General features: G+C 38.2%; 1 protein-coding gene and 2 long non-coding RNA genes across 7 annotated transcripts in view, besides 1 other annotated feature; 2 read left to right on the top strand and 1 right to left on the bottom strand.

Annotated features, from left to right (window-relative positions):
- plum overlaps positions 1 to 20286 on the top strand; it is a 65140-nt gene that overhangs the window by 10893 nt on the left and 33961 nt on the right. The gene's annotated exons all lie outside the window — the stretch shown is intronic.
- lncRNA:CR45226 (long non-coding RNA:CR45226) lies at positions 2046 to 4745 on the bottom strand. Of its 2 annotated transcripts, none has more exons than NR_125270.1 (2): positions 4569 to 4745; positions 2046 to 4133 (listed from the first exon to the last, which is right to left on the bottom strand). It is a non-coding gene; the product is annotated as a long non-coding RNA:CR45226 (long non-coding RNA). The 2 variants fall into 2 exon arrangements; NR_125271.1 differs by having other exon boundaries at positions 4674 to 4745.
- Positions 4766 to 13768: a mobile genetic element.
- Positions 14225 to 14786, top strand: lncRNA:CR46083 (long non-coding RNA:CR46083). The gene has a single exon (NR_133460.1). It is a non-coding gene; the product is annotated as a long non-coding RNA:CR46083 (long non-coding RNA).

Below are 20286 nucleotides of genomic sequence, written 5' to 3'. Positions count from 1 at the left end.
TTTGCGTTGGCTTTTCTCGCCATGACAACAACAGGAACAACAATGATGATTGCAATAAATGAAATTAATGCGTATTTGAAAGAGCCAGACAGGCGAATCAATTGACGAAAATGGAGTGTCCCATTTTGGGCGATAGCGATAAAAAAGCGCACCCCCAACAAAATAAAAGATACTAGATACTTTGGCTCTCAGCTTAATGTCTGCGGAATGTTCTGTGCGAATATGCCTACATCACAGAATTTGTTGTTCATTTCTTTTTATTTCGTTGCCAAATCTGTAAAGTTTTAAGTGTGGGCGGCTTGCTGAATTTATTCCATAAATCGTGAAATAGCGAGAAATGGCAAAAATAAATGTTTGGTTGTGCCAACTTGATTACTCACATTAAATGGCAATTTTTGTATTATTGATACATAATGTACATGTATTTTTCTTTTTTAATCTGCGTCAAGAGATATTCATGTCAAAGTGAATTTGAGCATATGCATCAAGCGTGTTACAAAAAATGTGAAAGCTAAATATGCAGAACGTGTTTCGGTGTTTTCAATTTTCAGAAATCTACCTTACCATTTAGTAAATTTAATTACATATATGCATAATAAATTAAGCTCCATTGAACTGGAAAATGGAATTTTCCACATTATTCGATTAAAGCATTTTATTATAATTGAATGTTTTGCGTGCAAAAAATCAGATGGTGATTAATATGATTTGAAACTTCACACAAGCTCATAAATCTGAATATTCGAGTTGGCACATAATTAGTGTAGATAATTATGTTGGTTTAATGAAGAAAAATTAAAAAGTTAATTCGCGGAGATTCGATTATGAAAAGTTAACAAGGATAATACACAACATTTTTTTTTTTTGTGATTCCAATTTTAGTTAATTTGTAGCATTTGTGGATTTGTATATAATATTTCTCATGTACATATATTTCTTCTTCTGCGGAATCAAAGACTTCTTGCCAAAAAAAAAAAAAAGAAAAACAATGACACTAAGAGCATAAATTAAAAAAATTGCCATGAAGCTTATGGACATGAAGACAAAAGAAAGAGCTCGGTGTGTAATTTATTAATTTGTATTCCACGCTTACCAATCAACACCAGCGGCCAGTGCCGATCCCAAATGGTCGGTCCGTCAGTCTGCCGCCGTCTCGTCGGAATCTTTGTCCCGATTCCAGGGGCCCCGGTCGGAGTGGCAGAGCCCCAGATAGGAGAACCACTCCCGAGGAGCCAGAACCAAAACCAAGACCAAAATCTCATGAATGAAGTGGGATTGAAGTGGCCGACGGAAAATGTTTCATCGTTCGGCGGTGGTGCGGTTAACTAAATAATAAAATGCATTTAGCATAATTTGCTTAATTTCATAAATATATAATTATATTAGCCATCGCCATTATCGTTCGCCATCTAGTGGCGTTGCATGTGTCTCAGGCATTTTTTAGGAACCTAGCCAACCGAGGAGAAGCCACCAAAAAGCCGAAAAAAGTATACCAGAGACAAGAAGCTCAAGTTGAGGTGTGTGTGCAAGGGTGTGCCCGCTTGCAATTAAATTGCGCCGAATAACAAAAAGTAGAGGCGAAAACCAAAACTCAACTAAAAAGGCATTAAATAAATGGAGAGCATGGCCAAGGAATGAATAAAAAAGAAGTCAGCTTGCAAATTGACACGAGATATGAACACGGACACGGACAGGCCAGGCAAAAACTTGGCTCGGGTTTAACACTTCTTGGCCATGGCTGGCACTGGCTTTTTTCTTTCGGCTTTTTGGCTGGTTCTTTTTGCCTTTTTATTTTTTTGGTTTTCAGTTTTTTTTTTTTTTTTGGTTTTCAATCTTTTCGCTTCGCTTTTTGGCAAAACCCCACTTACCTGCTGCTCTGGGTCCGCGGGATCAAATGTTCGTGCAAGCTCGTTAAAAAGAATTTGGTTCACTTGTTGTTGTAGCTAGTGGTACACAATGAAAAATGCAATCGAAGTAGGCAATAAATTCGATTGAGTACATATACATGTTTCTTGCAGCTTTAGCATACTACTTTTATTACTTTTGTGTTTAAAGGTACAAAAAGTATAAATTCACTTAGCAAGGACTTAGATAAGGAGTTAGATAATCCATTATTTCCGGTGTATTTGGGCTGCTACCGATTCTGTGTGTTTTTTTTATTGCTGTATTTTTGTTTGTTTTTCCATCGTGTATTTTTCGGTGTATAGTGCTCTGCACGCTGGAGATCGAGTAGTCCACAGGCTGTACGCTAAACTGGTTTTCGGACTGCATTCTTTTGGGCCACGTTTATTGGCGCTGCCGCTAGCTGCCTGCTGCCTTCTGCTAGTTTTTGAGCAGGCTCAGCGCAAGTCGCCTGGCTGAAAGGCGAAATTGAATCATATGCGGTGCAATTTCTATGAATTTCAGACAAGCTCGTGGGCCATAGTTCCCCTTTGTCAGTCCATCGACATGGTGGATGTATTTCTTTCCTTCCAGCGAGTCTGTGGCACAACTAAATTTAGTTTGTTGTTCTTTTCGAATTTTGCGCACGTTTCACGCTTTGCATGATTAATTGTTTATGCAAATTGCTGCCTGGCTTATAAGGCATCCAGATTACTATGGATACACACGTAGTCTTTGTGTGCGAATAGTTTCTCGGAGATTGCTGGGCTTCATCAGTTGAGCAGTCGCATAGCCGAAATAATTGATTTGATTTCATTTGCCGGCTATTGATACTTGACAAAGCATAATCCTCCCACTAAGTGTATATGAATTATGGAGGCTTAGGCACAGAACTGCTATTTAATTAATACACAATTAGCTCACTCGCAGATAATTTGCATAAATGTGCGATATGCAAGAGTATTTAGAAATCATTGCGGCTTATATTGGATATCAATGCGAGGAACGTGATTAACTTTGTTTGCAAATTAGTTTCGCAAAGAGTGCGGGGCTTGAGATAAAGTTTTAATTAACATTACAGCTAATCCGCTTAGCTGGATCTTGTCTAATAATCTGGCACAGTGAGCCTAATTGCCTAAGAATGGTTGTGATACCAGCAGTTGGCCAAGTACAAAGTCTACAAGTCTATGGAAATATTTTTAATGTTTCTCTCCGAATTAGTGTGGTTTTTTTTTCTTTCACATCTTTTTTCCTGCCTTTGCCCTTTGGCCAGCACGCTTAATGGCCCGAAAATAAAGAGGTTTCGACCACGAAATGTATTTTTCGGGGGTTCCTCCAACTCTTCGAAGCGATATATTTAATGAGAACGTTTATCTTTGCGGTAATATGGTTTTAAGTCGGCACATAACAAGTTATTTAAAGTTTTTTTTGACTAGGCCATTTATCAGGCCCACAACTTTTGGACCCACTGTACCGCCAACCGTTTGACATTTGGAGCCACGACAAACTATCACACGAATTAACATAGTTAGAGCCAAGTGCACGACTTGACTTGGCAAAGTTCATTTACACGCAATTCCAAGTGCACTCGTTCTCGCTGACAGGTAATTGTAATAAATATCTCAGCTAATTACTTTCGAGCACTGTGCAACTTATCTTAATTATGCAGAGCACGATGATTCGGCGCGAAGCTTTAAGCTAAAAAAAGACGTAGAATTTAAAAAGCTAATGTTGTCCGCAGAACGAAGGCGGTGCAGAAATCATTAAAACAAAATTTGCGAGAAAAATGAGAAAAAATTGATGAATTAGTTGACAGGGATTCCGTGCTGTCGTGGCAACGTGAAGGCGGCAAGCACGTGATTGCGAGCACGTACCATGCGGCGTATACGTATTTTCTAATTAAATGCCTGCCGTTGCTCTGCTCCCAGTGAAAAATCAACTAAATGTATCGTTCCACATCGAAGCGACTTTTCACTCCGTGCTCCTGCTGCCGCCATTGAGTGTCCTCTGATGCCACCAAAATGGCTGCCATGCGGCCATGTTGTGCGGTGTGTGTGTCCTCCACGTCCTTCATGTCCTCTGCATCCAGGACCAACGCCGTCCATATATAGACCACTCCATAGAAATGTTAGCATGCCCACTCCCCTGTGTATTTTGCTGTCATTTGTAGGTATTTCTGTTGTTGCTTTGGTAACTAATTGTCATATTGCCCTCGGGGAGAACTGACAACAACACATCCGGGCCTTGGGGGCCTGTAAAGCGTTGTGATAAACACAGCAGCAGAAAAAAAGTATAAATTGGTGATTAGTTTTTTGATTAGTTCTTGGAAAATTAAATAAATGACTTAATAAAACAGGCTAGCTTTACTTTTCAGCTGTTGTGGCCATCATTAAAATTAATATCCAAAAATAACTTAATTACAAGTTATTCAGACTTGAAACGTCATGTTTTTCTCTCTGTGCAATGATTCGCAACGTCGGATTTGTGTCGAGAAGGAAAGTGCGTTTATGATTCAATTTTATTTTCTCTTTTTATTATTTTTGCTTTTAAATGGAAATGCCAACATCAATTGAATTATGCGAGAAATGAAAAACATTCCATTTTTGTTGCATATACATATCGGCGACCAGCGATAGCAGCGATATATGAATGGAGCGAGCTGTAAGAGATTTCGTCTGCAGACTCACGAGTCCTTTGTAGCAGTTTTTCCAATAATTAATCACCGCCAGGGCCCCAAGGCAGTGTCCGTTGCCAGGCAAGTGATTTATGCAAGTAGTTTAATGCTCGCTTACATAATAAGTGGAGCTGAAACTGGAACTGAAGTCAATGGCACTTGAAAAAAATATAATCATTACTTGGTTTGGTTTCAAAAAATAAAAACTATTGTAAAATCCCAAATAAGAAGACTTTACTCGTTGAGTTTTTGTAAGAAACTGATTTTATTTGGAAATATCTTCGGTTTAAATAGGTGACATGAGAATCGCATCTTAAAGTAAATGGCCTACGCAGAGGCCTAAGTAAATAGTCCCCGCCTTATCGAGGTCCCACGCTCGGGCACATCTGCCTATCTTGAGCGGCGAGGACCTTATCTGTGGTCTCCCACTAAGGGACTATTTTAGGAGGCGGGGAACGATCTCAAGTGACTGACTCATGTAGTGTGCACTTAAATTACATGTTTTTGAGCAATGCACCCATGTCGCCTTAGATAACAAAATCCTAAATATAATTTATCGCTCTCGATTCATTTACATAAGATATGAACGGAGCCCAAAATTGTAAGTCTTTAAATATATTCGTGTTCATGTGTGAACATTCTGCCAAAGGGCCAGCAAGCTGAGATGTACATTAGTATATTAGTTGCATTTATAACAGTAGTGGACTGTATTTATTTGATATATGTTCATTTATTTTGCAACTAAGATTTCAATGGGCCTAGTTTTTCTGGCTTTTAATTTTATTGGATTACAATTATGGTTTATATTATTTTTAATTCAACAATTTGTACTCAATTAACTTATTTTAAACATTTTGCTTTTTCTATGTAGAAGTACATTTTCTATTAAACAACGATATAGTGGACTGTATATTTTTATTTGTTATATTATTTTATTGTTTATTTACTATTGATATTTATAGTACTGGCAACGGACCTGCAAAGGTTATTGCTTGCATTCTTTGTTGCACAGCACATTTCCGTATGAAATATATTATTAATACTATCATTAGTATTAAAGCAATAATTAATCCAGCATGTCCGGAAATATGATGGAAATGTAAATCTTTCAATTTTTGATGGTTCTCTTTCATAAATTTAATTTCATTATTCAATCGTTCAAATTCCTCAGTATGATTTAATATTGATAGTTTCAGCGGATCCCAAATAATCTTCGGCGCTTCACTAACTTCTCCTATATAAGGTGTTGATAATAATTCTTCACTTTCGGACTGAATGTTATGGTGGGCAACTAGAATTTTATCGTCGGTTCTTGCCGTACAATATGGCGCAATGCTTAAAACTCCTTGCTGAGGCAAATCAAACAATTCAATTTGAGAGCCAGTACATTGCAGACGGACTTTTGAATTCGCAGGAACCTTAAACAACCAACTACTTTTCTTTTCTAACTCTACCCAGTAACTTTTAGAGTCGACTACTGTTTTATAGATGCAGTTCGCCGCTTTATCTGGCTTTAGAGGCTGAATCTCACATGCATTATCATTCGCTGAATTCCAGGGCCAACTTCCTTTGCATATTCTCTTATTTAGTTGCCATTTCTGACATTGATTTAATGTGGCTTCCGTCATTATGTGATAGGAATCTATCTCAAAATTATAAATTAAATATTCGGACGTTGTATGCACCATTATTATCCGATCTTCATTTCGAATTGGCACCGGAATAAGCCTGAACAATTTGGATGGATGCCTGCTAAACAGAGGCACTTTTGCACTAATGATCAATTTATCGTCGATGAATAAACCCCTGGCTGTTAACAGTGTATACACCTCCTTAAGTTCCGTACCTGACCGTTTTCCTGGAATTACTAGGTTCTCCGAAAGACTCTGCTGAATTTTGGCAATTTCTTTTTTAAGCTGATTTGGCCTGAGAATATTTGTATTTAGCCTACCGTGATTAATATCAATCAACAGGCTTATAATGCCTGCTTGAATTTTTTCGCCTTCTTCAATCAATGAGTGTAGCTGTTTCGTAATCATAAAGAATTTTATTGATTCCTTATAAACATAATAATTTTCTTTAAGAACTTCTGTCATGTTCTCAATTCTTATTTGCATACTTCTAAAATTGGAGTTAACATCTTCTGTTGTTCTCTTTAATAGATTAGAAGTTGAATCAACCACAGATGTTTGTTTTTGAATTAGTTTATCAAGGTTGTTCTGGTTATCTAACAAATTCTTCATATTTTCTTCTAATTGCTCTCTATCATCTTCATCCATTATACCAAATAAAATATGATACAAGGAACCCATAAATTCGAAAGGAGCACGCTTGCTTCTAGATCTAGACTGTATCATAAACAATTTATTGTTTTCTTCAAGTTCCGATAACTGACTTTGCATATTATCTAAGACTAGACTACATTGCTCTTCAAAGCTATGAAGTCTTTCGCAAACTTTCCTCATACTTTGTATAAGCGCATTACCCTTTGTTAACATTTTAAAATATGGATCCATTTTATAATAGATAACCAAATTCCAAGAAGTACTCACAATCTCAACATCTCCTAGCGGGTCTAGATATATTGCTGAGGTTTTATTTATTTTGTCTATAGAATATCTTGGTGCTATATCTTTAGGTAATGCGCTAGAAACTTGACAACTTAACACAAACAACAACATTGCCATAATGATTCCGATCTTGGACATTCCCGATGTCGCTCTAGTTCGTCTTTTTGGCTCTTGGTCAGCCTCATTTTTGTCAACAGACTTTATTCCTTCCAAGGGACAAATTTTAGTAATGGGTCTAGTGATATATCCTTCCTGCATCTTTACTTTAGCCACTCGGACCTTATCATCATTCCCCTTATGCACCTTTTCCACCTTTCCTAAAGGCCATCTTGCAGGATGACAATTCTCATCCTTTAATAAAACTATTTGCCCTTCTTCTATATTAGGAATTTCCTTTTTCCATTTATTCCTTTGCTGGAGCGTATGCAAATATTCACTTTTCCACTTAACCCAGAAATCTTTCTTCATTTTTTGGATAAGTCTCCACCTATCCAAATTTCCGATTTTTTCATCTTCCATTGGTTCGACTATTTCTAAAGGTGGTCTTCCAATTAAAAAATGACCTGGTGTTAAAACTTCTTGTTGGTCCTTCTCACTAACTATAGTGTATAATGGCCTTGAATTTAAGCATGCTTCTATTTGACATAAAAGAGTTGACATTTCTTCGTAAGTCAAAATAGTGTCGCCGATTATACGCTTTAAATGGTATTTCATTGACTTAACTCCAGCTTCCCAAATACCTCCGAAGTGAGGTCCTGCCGGGGGAATAAAATGCCAATCAATCCTGTCCTTTTCAAGCTGCGCTGCAATCGTTATATTTTCTTGTATTGCATTAAATAACTCTTGATCTAATTTTCTTGCAGCTCCTACAAAATTTGTTCCGTTGTCTGAATAGATATTGGAACATTTTCCCCGTCTAGCAATAAATCTTCTGAGTGCTGCTAAAAATGCGTCTGAAGTTAGATCGCTTACCATTTCTAAGTGTATGGCTTTGGTGGCCATGCAAACGAATACAGCAACGTATCCTTTAAATGTTTTTTGGCCACGATTTTTTGAACATTTAACATAATAAGGACCTGCGTAATCTATTCCAGTATTAAGAAACGGGAATGTCATCGTCACTCTATATTTTGGCAAGTTACCCATTATTTGCTGAGCTGTATTTTGTTTATACCTTGCACACGTTACACATTCTCTTAAATACTTTTTCAACGAATTTTTCAACCCGAAAATCCAATACTTTCTTTGGATATAGTTTCGCATTAGGTTTATCCCTCCATGCAATGTTTCCTTATGAGCATTTTTTATTAATAAGCTTGTTAGGTGGCATTTTTCTAAAATGATTGGATGTTTAACATTAAATTCTGCATTGGAATTTTGCAATCTTCCTCCAACTCTTAGAACCCCATCCTTGTCCAAAAATGGATTCAATGACAATATTTTATTATTTGTCTTGATTTCCTTTTTGATTTTAAGGCACTTTATCTCTTGCCTAAACTGGTATTCTTGTTGTTTCTTAATAACAACTGTTTCCGCTATTCTTATCTCCTTTACTGAAATAATTGATGAATAGGCTTTATTTCTTGTTTTCATCTGCACGAATCTATTTATGTATGCTATTATACGTATAAGTTTTTCTATACTGGAATACCTTTCTATTAATTCGTAAATAGGATCATCTATTTTGTCATTTAATACTGTATTTATTAAGACAGGTTCTTCTACAGACTGCTGCCGAGGCCAAAGTTCTTTTGGGTCTGCTAGCCATTTCGGACCTTTCCACCAAAAATCACAGTTGATCAACTGGTTAGAATCCACTCCCCTGGATGCTAAATCTGCTGGATTATCCTCTGACTTAACATGATTCCATTCAGTATTTTTTAATTTCCGAATGTCATCCGTTCTTCTTTTTATAAATTTGATCTTACTTTGACCACTGTTAATCCATGCTAAGGTAATCGTGGAATCACTCCAAGCATAGATCTCCATTATATTGTCAATTGATCCTTTTAGTCTTTGGATTAATTCACTAAGCAGGTGAGCTGCACACAGCTCGAGTTTGGGAATTGTCTTCCTATTTTTTATAGGGTTGACTCTACTTTTGCTAGCTATTATATTAACATGAGGTCCTACTTTAGCATAGACTACTGCAGCATATGCTTTTTCGGAGGCGTCCGCAAATCCGTGAATCTGAATGACTGAAGAACTGTTTGAATTAATCCACCTTGGGATTCGAATATTCTCTAACAATAATAAATTTTCTTTATATTTTTCCCAATAATTTTTATCTTCTATGGATAATTCCTGATCCCATTCACTTTTATTTATCCAAAGTTTTTGAATAAAAAGTTTTCCTGAAACCGTGACTGGTGCCAACCATCCTAACGGATCAAATATTTTTGCTAGCGTTGATAACACAACGCGCTTATTTATATTTTTTGATTCATCATTACAATTTACGCTGAACTTAAATAAATCCTTTTGAGGTTCCCATTTTAGTCCTAAAGTTTTAACACATTCATTTTCGATAATATTGAGAACCTTATTGTCCCCTGTGTCCTCCACAGTGGTTAATATTTTGGAATTGTTGGAAATCCATTTCCTTAAGTTGAATCCAACTTTCTGCAATTCATGGGGAATTAATGTTATTAATTTATTAGCTTCTTCTACCGAATCAGCTCCAGTCATTAGGTCATCCATATAGAAATCATTCCTAATTATTGCACTAATAACTTGGTTTTTACATTTATCTGCAATATCTACCAGAACCCTGGTAGCCAAATATGGTGCAGATGCAGTTCCGTAAGTGACTGTGGTTAATTTATATGTTTTAATTTTTTCTTTTGGAGAATTTCTCCATAAAATATATTGATATTTTTGATCATTATTATCTATTTTAATTTGTCGGTACATCTTTTCAATGTCTGCCGAAACAACAAATTCCCATTTTCTCCATTTAATAATAATGTCAAAAATATCTTTTTGAACTCGTGGCCCAACCCACATTATGTCGTTCAAACTTTTGTTATTCGTAGTTTTTGCTGAAGCATCAAAAACTACTCTCAATTTGGTCGTAAGGCTTGAATCTCTAATCACTGCCTGGTGCGGTAAAAAATATTTGCCTTCATCACTCACTTCAATCATGTGTCCTAAATCCATGTATTCATTCATGAATTTAGTGTAGTCAACCTTAAGTTTTTCATTTCTTTTTAGTTTTTTCTCCAGATTCATGTAACGAGCTATCGCTTGTTTCTTTGAATCTCCTAAGGTGACATCCTCCTTGAATGGAATTGACACAATGTATCGCCCATCTGAATCTTTTTTTGTCGTTTTGATAAATTTATTTTCACAGATTTCAGACTCGATATCATCTTTTTCTTCTTCTTCCACTTCCCAGTAGCGATCTAACTCTTTTATTTCTATTGTTGTGGCTACAATGGTTTCTTTTCCTTTGGATTTTTTACATCCAGAAACTATCCACCCGAAATCAGTTTTTTGCCCAAGGAGACCGTCTATTTTTATAACTCCATTTTGCAGAATGTGAGTATATACGTCTGCTCCAATGATTAAATCAATGCGACCCGGTTTATTAAAATCGGGGTCGGCTAATTTAAAGTTCTTCCATTTTTTCTGATCAACATTAATCGTGTTGACTGGAAGTGCCTTCATAAGTTTTGGGAGAATAATTGCTTCAATTTCTAAATTTTTCGGAGAATTTCTTATCGAAATAACCGCTTTGTGCTTGGAGATGCACGTTCCTGTGGAAGATACTCCACTTATTTCAGTATGAGACCGAAATTTTTTCAATTTTAGAATCTGTGCAGACTCTTCTGAAATAATTGTGCTTTGAGAGCCACTATCAATCAATGCTCTTAATTGTTCAAAGCCTCCATACCTCGACTTTACTTGAATCAAGGCCGTGGCCAACAAGGCTTGACCTGTTGTTCTACACGTATTCACTTTTTCTGGATTATGACCTGCAAAGTGAAGTAACGTGTGGTGAGGTTTACGACAAGTCGAACAAAGCTGCTCGCTTATACATTTTTTACCAAACGGATGCCTCAGACATCTTAGGCAAATCCCATTTTTTCTTACCCAGTCAGACCGTTCTGCTGGATTCATTATTTTAAATTTATGGCATTGAATTAAATAATGCCCTGGTAGTTTGCAATATGCACAATTGTCACTATAATTTTTATTCTTGTTATTATTAATCATTTTCTTTACAGGTTTTACTTCCTGTGAGAATGATGATATAGAATTGAGCCTTTGCTCTAAAAAGTCCATGACATCAGAAAGTGCCTGTATTTCTTTTGTCTTTTTAACATGGCTTTCATATAAATTGAGTGATTCTTTATTGAATTTCCGAAGAATTATGTGAGCGAAAATTGCATCCACATCTTCTGGTAATTGTGCCTTTAATTTTATAATATAAATTGACTCGTTAATCGTGTCAATAAATGTCTTTATTTGCTTATTGGATTCTAAATTTAAATTTGGCATATCCATAAGCCTATTCATATGATCTGAGAATATGTTTCTTTTATTCTCATATCGCTTGGTCAAAAACTCCCAAGTGGCTTCATAATTTTCTCCAGAGCCGAGCAGTAAATGAGTAACCACATTTCTGGCTTCTCCTTTTAATGCTGACTTTAGATAATTAAATTTGAGAGAAGGACTGAGATCCTCTCTCACATGTATGAGCTCTGTAAAGAGTTCATTAAAAAGATCCCATTCTTTGGAATCACCAAAGAAGGTGGGAATCTGTATTTTAGGCAGGGTTGGTAACTCCTCCGCCTTAACAACCGTCGACATTTCAGCTTTATTTATTGTGCCACTGAGTCGACTATTAATGGCTGTAAGAATATTTTGTTTGTCAAATTCAAGTTCGCTAATTTCTTCTTCGAATAGCGAACTCTCAAAATGACTATTCACCTGTTCAATCAGGTTATCTATTTTATGCCATAAAAATTCAATTTTATTTTTCCTTATTTTAAGGAAATCTGGACTACTGTCTATTAGTTTAGACGTATCTTCTAGATATACTCGAAATTGGCCAACATTATTACGAAATGCCTGCTCTACTTTTAAAGCGTTGTTTTGTGCTATACCCTCTTTTTCAGGGTGACCACGCATTTCAAGGTTTAATGTAGGGGGAGGGTTTGATTTAGGGACAGTGTTTGATTTAGGGAAAGTGTTTTCTACCGACTCGCCCTTAATTTTTTCATTTTTATTTTTAATTTTTTCTAACACCATCATTATTAAATCATACTGCTTCGCGTTAAAATATTCATGATCGACAACGCCGATCTTTAACAAATTGCTATGATTAGCAATGAAACCTTTTTGAAGCTCATTTAATTTTAGAATTTCTACATCTGTTAATGTTGGTTTTACTTCCAACTTTCTAATTTCCAAAATAATTTCGGACTGCTTCTTAAGGAATTGAATAGTCTTTTCTGACATCATTTTGAAAATTTTTTGTAATTTCTTAATATATATAGTACGTGTATATGTATTTTATATGTATTTATATATATATGTGTGTTTGGATAAACAGAAAATTCTTGTTTTGACTTAGCTGATGTCGTTGTTGTTGCTGCTGCTGTTGCTGCTGTTGTTGCTGCTGTTGCTACTGCTGTTGCTGCTTCTGCTGCTGCTGTTGTTGCTGCTTCTGCTGCTGGTAGAGGCTCCTTTGAATTTGACTTCCTTCTCTTCTTTAAGGCTCCGTCGATGTTTAAAGATGATTTTTTTTTTTTTTTGGCACGTTTTATTATTTTTGTAGTCCAGTCAGATTTTTTGTTTTTTAGCCATTTATTTCGGCATTTATGCTCTTTTGGCATATACACTGCACTCTATTTATGAGCTGATTTAATGCTATTAGAGCATTTATAAGGCACTTTTGTTATGCACTTTTTAATTTCACAATTGCTGATGTATGGCCTCAAGCACGCCTTACCACAATTTATAATGGTACACAAAGCAACCTTTAGCTATAGACTATAAGGTGCTTGTTTTAAAACATAAAAGATTCTTTTGTATCTTTTTGCTTTTTATATTTATACTCTGTTCCTTACCTTTGGTAGGGGGAAACAAGAGTCACTTATTTTTGCTACCTTTAGCTGTAAGATGCTTAAAGGAGCTGGCCTTTCTCTGAGTTCCTTACCTTTGGTAGGGGGAAACTGCAGAGTCGATTAAAGGCTCGATTGACCAAATGTAAAATCCCAAATGAGAAGACTTTACTCGTTGAGTTTTTGTAAGAAACTGATTTTATTTGGAAATATCTTCGGTTTAAATAGGTGACATGAGAATCGCATCTTAAAGTAAATGGCCTACGCAGAGGCCTAAGTAAATAGTCCCCGCCTTATCGAGGTCCCACGCTCGGGCACATCTGCCTATCTTGAGCGGCGAGGACCTTATCTGTGGTCTCCCACTAAGGGACTATTTTAGGAGGCGGGGAACGATCTCAAGTGACTGACTCATGTAGTGTGCACTTAAATTACATGTTTTTGAGCAATGCACCCATGTCGCCTTAGATAACAAAATCCTAAATATAATTTATCGCTCTCGATTCATTTACATAAGATATGAACGGAGCCCAAAATTGTAAGTCTTTAAATATATTCGTGTTCATGTGTGAACAACTATCAAAATGAATTTTTCGGTTGTTTTCGATGAGATTAAATTCTTATACTTTCAAAATGGTACTTAATCTGCTTGCATTTTTCCTCTGAAACTTATACTTAAAAGTTTTTTCTTGTGCCGTCACATAGTGCGTATACGTAACGTAAATTACCCAGACTGCCATTATGAAATTATTCTCGTGGCACTGTCGTTGCGGCCTGCGCCTCGCTTCAATTCATTGTGTTTACATTGTATTTGGTCATAATTAATTGGTTTTTATTTTGTGCCGGCATTGTACGTACGGCTCAAGAAATCGGCAGCTACAAAATATATGGACAACAACCACCGTTGAATATTTCATTTACGATGGGAAAAGTCAAAATCACGGCTTTCCGCCACAAACACACTTGTTGATTTGCGAGCCTAATTAATTTCGCTCCAGGCGAACTAATAGAATTTGCGGTCATCTAATAACGAAACCCACTTAGCAACGTTTCATTTGCGACACATTGCGTATACGCAGAGCTGACCATTCCAGTCCATTCCAGTCCAGACCAGACCAGGCCAGGACAGCACGTGTCATCGCTGGCCAGATAAGATCGCTATAGCCGGTGCCCACTCAATTTGGCTGTTATAGGAACTAGAAACACTTGATAGAGGGCTCCAGCCAGTTCACCATGCGCTCCTCCATTCAATATGTGTCCTAGCAACGTGGCCGGACGAATAAATGACAAGGCTATTTGTTTTGTTCTAAAGGCCCGGATGGCCTGGATGGCACAGGTGAGCTGGAGGCTCTTCAGGGCAGGATTTCGTAGCGGAAAATTTATATTTTTCCGTGAAGAGCGCTCTTCAGATGAGTTATGGGGCAAACAGGTTGAGCGTGTCTCTCCTTCAGGTTGAGTGTAGAAACAACGAAAAGACTGATTTGATTTTGTGTTTGAATAGCTGCACTAAGAAAATGTAAAATTAAAAAACACGATTGCTAATAATTCTTCTTTAAACTGGCAAATATAAGAGCTTACGAATATTTATAATACAAACATAATCTTGTCTTTTATTTTTTCAAATTTTTCGGATTGTTTGGTTCACAAAAACATAAGAAGACTATCACTACTCTGTCTATGGTATTTCCCTGATGTGCATTTAAGGGAATTAATTTACAGGTAGTTTACATATTTAAGAACCAAATGTCTCCTCTGTTGTTCGATACGATGGGACCATCATAAATCACACTAAAGCCAGATTTAGCTGTGAAAATAATTGGTTTTGTTCTCCCAAAACTGGTTTGGAAACTTACTCATGTCTACTAACTGCCGAAAAGCTCTTGTGATTCCCAATCCCCAATACTTTTTCACCGCACAGATTAGTGGCCTACAGAACGTGGGGAGATTAAATGTGATTCGATGAGGTTCTGCCAATTAATCAATGACACATATTGTAACCACTTTGCCAGCAAATCGACCCAAAAAATGAGCAGCATACGAAATCAAGATGTTTCAGTGCCTAATGAAGCATTTGATGTACATTTGCCATACGCAGATCCAATTTGTTAATTAAATTCTGTTACAGGTGGCGTCAACTGCAAAAACTTTTTCATATGTGCAGCAGAATGGCTTTCAAACATTTGCTCCCACTGCCGTGATTTATTGTTGTTTGTCGAACGTGAGCCCCGGTGTTCCGAACTTTTCTAAAGTAATTTGCGACAAATCATAAAGGCATTTGTTTTTTTTTTTTTTGCTCCTCACTGACATGCGGCGCAAAATTTATGCGCTCACATGGGAGCCAGGTAGCCAAGAATGTGGATGCGAAGATATAGACGGATATATAGAAGGCATCTTTTTCTGGCAGTAAATTAAATGGCCAATGGCTTGGCTTGACTCGGTACGGCTCGGCTTTGCTGGCCCAAGCTCCGCTCCACTAGCATAATTAACACTTTGATATAAATTTGCAGTTTTACAAAGTCGCAAGGTTTCGGGCGCCAGGCAAATCCATCCATTAGCATAATTACGTAAAAACATAAAATTATCATGTAAAGCAGTCTGCCGGCGGAGGCATCCTGTCCTTAGCACTGCACTGCAATTCCTGGCCCGTCTTCCTGGTTGATTTTAATTTGTTTTGAACCGAACCGAACAGGAACGAACTGAGCTGAGCTGAGCAAAGAGCAAAAACCAACACGTCCTGCAGTACATCATCGTCATCATTAGCGCGAGCAGCGTTTCCTTCCACAATGTTAGCAAAAGCGCACAAAGGGACGCGGCTGGGAAGATTGGCAGGAGTTAGGGGCAACAGGGAGCGATACCTACCAGGCCAGATCCAAAGCAGCTTCCCCTGGACTGGTTGTACCCTGCTTTTGCATAAACTGCCTGGCTCTGCGGCTCGGGTGCCGCTCGGTTGGCTCAGCTTATGCTTCCTTATGCTAGTACTCAACGCCACTTCCTTCGACCCATTCATCGCGCAGCACGAGCACACTGAGAGAATGCTGCGTATATCACATTCTTAAAATTTTACTTAATATTCAAGCTACCAATGTGGTATTACAATGTATAAAATTATGTTATGGGTGTAATTGTAATAATTGTTCTAAGTTTGAACAACTATTTTTGCGAGTGCGAGTTTGCGAGTTGGCAGACGGGGCGCACATAATTCAAGTTGAGCTCGTGGCACACGGAACTGGGACTGAGCCCGGGTTTGAGATCTGGGTCTGGGGATCTGGCAACTGGCAACCGGGAACTGGGAACTGGGATCTGGATCTGGGGCTCAGCTGTCGCGACTGGCAGTTTCACTTCACGCCATCGTCTCTCGCCGCTGGCGGCCTGTCTTCTGGGCCTGTCGTTTCGAGCCTTTGAAGGGTCTGGCAGGCAGCTTCTGCTCCTGCCAGCTCCTTTTCATATTCCCTGTTCCCCTATTTATTCTGCCTTGGGTTGTTGTTGTTTTTTTTCCCCTTTTTGGTTCACCCTTGCCACAGCAGGAGGCACGGAATTCGGGCCCTTGGATAACGTTTTCGTGTACTGTGCTAAGTGTTGCCTAAATTGTAATTATACTTGTGCGTTTTAAGCTATTTTGGCTTATTTGTACAGACAGTCCAGTCCTGTTGCGGTGTCAGTATTTCTGTTTCGGTTTCTGTTTCTGTTTTTGTCCCTGTCGTTTCCTCCTTAATTCGAGTCAAATTGAAATTGATATGATAAAGTGCGAGCGCGTGCTGAATGCCAAGTTGCCGGCATGCCCGTAATTTGCCAATTGCATTTTAAGCGGACCACTCGGTAGGGGCTGCACTCGGTGCATGGTGTCACAGTCGATTGTGAAATATTCATCCGATGAGGGGCAGCAGGACGTATGCGTGATGGCTCAGCTCTTCTCTCCTGTTCTGTGGCTGTGAAAGCAGAATCTGATACAGAATCTGAAGCTGATGCTGGTGGTAGTAGTGCTGCTGCTGCTGAAGCTGAAACTGAAACAGAAAAGAACTGTATAAATCATTTCAATTACATTTTGCAGCTCGAGCTGTGACAGGAAGATGAACTGAACTAAACTGGCTTTGGGCTTTGGGCAGGAAAACTTTAGCCATTCGACGGGGGCAAAAACTTTGTGGGATCTTGGCCGGGAAAGTTTTGCCAGTTTCGTTCGCCACTTGACATGTTTGGAGTGTTGATGGCTCTGGCACACACAATCGCTGGATTAACAATTGAAATATGCCAAGTTGGACGCATCAACTTGGAACACTGCCACATAATGTGGCAATTAAGTTTGAAAGGTTTCACAAAAGCGAGTGCACTTGGCAAATCACTCTTTGAATTTTGAACTGACAGCAAAATTTCCAAGTCTTAAACATTGAAATGTCAAAGACAGATGTATTATATTTCAATGTGTTTTATTATTTGAACATTTGTGCGGTTTTTATATACTTTATACTTTATTTGTGCGGTTTTTATATACTTTATATACTTATATTTATACAACGCATTAATATCCTAAACATTTTCTTTCTTTTCAGGTAACTTTCACGTTTTCAAATGGATAAATTGTGCAGGATTCATAGACCTTCTACAAATAGGTAGTATCATCACGATCTGTAAATGAAATCATAAAATCAAATTTTTTTGAGTGTTGGGTGTCCAATGAAATTGCCACATCATTTCATCAGGCAATCCTTGACACTGCTTTGCCTGGGCTTGTCAAAGTCATTGATGCTGTGGACAGACACTGACATCCTCCTACGATTCTGGCTGCCCTAAAGGAGATTTCATATTCCACTGAACCGGGCTGGTTATCTCTGACAAAGTTGCTTGCCCCGGCCAACTGGCTATCTAGCCAACTGGGCAAATGATGCTCCTGGTAATGGTGACGATGCTCCTGCTGACCAGTGCACCGGCCATTACTTTATCTCTAGTCCATTATGTCTCCGCTAATATGCCAGGCATCTCCTATGTGCCAAGCTCCACATTGGCCACCTTTTTTCCGCCCAGCTGCCTCGACTTCCCCATTTCCGATCCCCATTCCCACATCCCCCGTCGCTTTATGTGCTCTACATAATCAGATATGGCATTTTATTTCTCTGGCAACGATGGCCAAGCCGAGCTGCCCTCTGCCTTCTGCTTTTCTTTCCACTACCCCTACTTTACTTCACTTTTCGGCGCACGTTATGTGGACGTGTGGAAGGGGATAAAAGTAAAATTAAATGTAGATAAATATCAAAAAGGAGGTTCATTGTTTGTTGCACTCGGAAAAAGTTACCGCATATCTAAAGCGATCTCAATGAAAATGGCATACCTCTTAAACCTTAGAGTATATTGTTTTCATATCTAGAAATATGGTTTTAAAGTTGTGGGTGAACTAAAAATATATTATATCTCTTAAATATGCGTTTATGGATCATCATTTGATTGCTAGTATTTTTCTCAGTGCTGGGGTTGGCATGAACACATTCGGCGGGCAGCATTGTTCGCTGCACATTCGCTCCTATCTCTTATGATATATTTCGCAACATTTATCACAAGTTAATTTGATTTTAATGAAATAAATTCAGCACATACGGATACGGACACACGGCAGCCGGGCAGACAAACTGGAAACTTGGCAGATCCCGGAGGGTAGATAAATGTTAATGAGTAAATGCCGGCGAATGAGTACGGTGTGGGGTCACCTCATCGGTAGCACCGGTTGGCTGTCTCAATGAATTTTCGACAATATTAAGCTATTCCTCCTGCAACTGCACTTAAAAAAGGGGCTGCCACTCAACGAGGTTCAAATTTGAGTTGCCATTTCTTGTTGGCGGGTCTGCAGCTGCTGCCATCGGCAACGTGACATGCATTCTCCGTACTTTTATGGTATATTTAATTTTTTATACAGAATTTTATGGTTACATTTTTATTTGCCGCTTTTTTCCAACGCTGTGTTTTTGTTATTATTATTACTTTTCGGTTGACTTTCGTATGGTGGAAAAAATTAACATAAACGTCAGCGGCGCATATTTTAACTCGGTCAAATTGCCGGCGTCCGGTCCGCAGTTTTCAGTTTTCAGTATTCCGTTCTGAGTTCCCAGTTCCCACTTCCCATTTCCCCCAAACCCCCGCGACTCGTTTGCATAAACAAATTTGCAGCGCCATTTGCCGGCCGGTTTCAGTTTGCCTGCTATTTTTCTCATTCTCAATATTATTTTTTTTTTTGGTTTGTCGTCGCCATGCAGTTGGTTAATGAAAGTTCCCACCATTAGAAACAGGTTCGGTGCGTTTCGGTTTCGGTTCGCTTTGGTTTTGTTTTTTTTTTTTTTTGGCCGGAGGCCGGAAGAAGGAGTCGTCGCATTGACGCTGATTACGCAAAAAATATGTTTTTCTTTTTGGCAATTTTGAGCTGTGCTTATGCAAATTAGGATCGGCGCCTGCTGCCTGAGTCATTAAAAGGTTTAAGCCAGAGATGCCAGCGTGACTCTCGTGCTTTTTTGTTGGATTTATGAAGAAGCGTAAGTGGCGATTTTCTCAATTTAAATCGTATCATATCAGATTTTACTCATTGAGTTAAATACGGCTTAAATTAGGTATTGCATCGTAGGACGGTAGAAGGATAATGTTGATTAAGCAAATTAACTGATACCCAAGCGGTTTCTCATAGCTCACAAGACTTCAGCTGGCGTTCTTAATAGTCTATTATATAATGTACATAAATGCACTCAATTTTCAAAATATTGGTTGATATTCAACTCACGCGAGCATCTCCACTCCTTTAACAGTATATTTAGAACAAATGGACGGGCGATTTATTTTCGCAATTTCATCATCGTTTTCAGCGTAATGCGAAACAAGAAAGATATACAAACAAACACAGAAATTGATGCTAAACAAACTGAACTTTTTTCAGCCAAGTTCAATGCACTCGTTCTACGTAGAAATTTCATTTTCATTTGCTGGCTGCGCCGAGACGTGCCAAACTTTAAGGGTTGCTTCATTAAGCGTGGCAGCCAACGCCGAAACCCTTTTAAAAGGAATCCCAAACCCAAAGAGATGACCAGGCAATCCTTATTCAACCCAAAAACACAAAGGAGCCAAC

This window comes from Drosophila melanogaster, chromosome 3R (assembly GCF_000001215.4).
Source record: "Drosophila melanogaster chromosome 3R".
Lineage (NCBI taxonomy): Eukaryota > Metazoa > Arthropoda > Insecta > Diptera > Drosophilidae > Drosophila > Drosophila melanogaster.
This window is presented reverse-complemented; position numbering and strand designations above follow the sequence as displayed.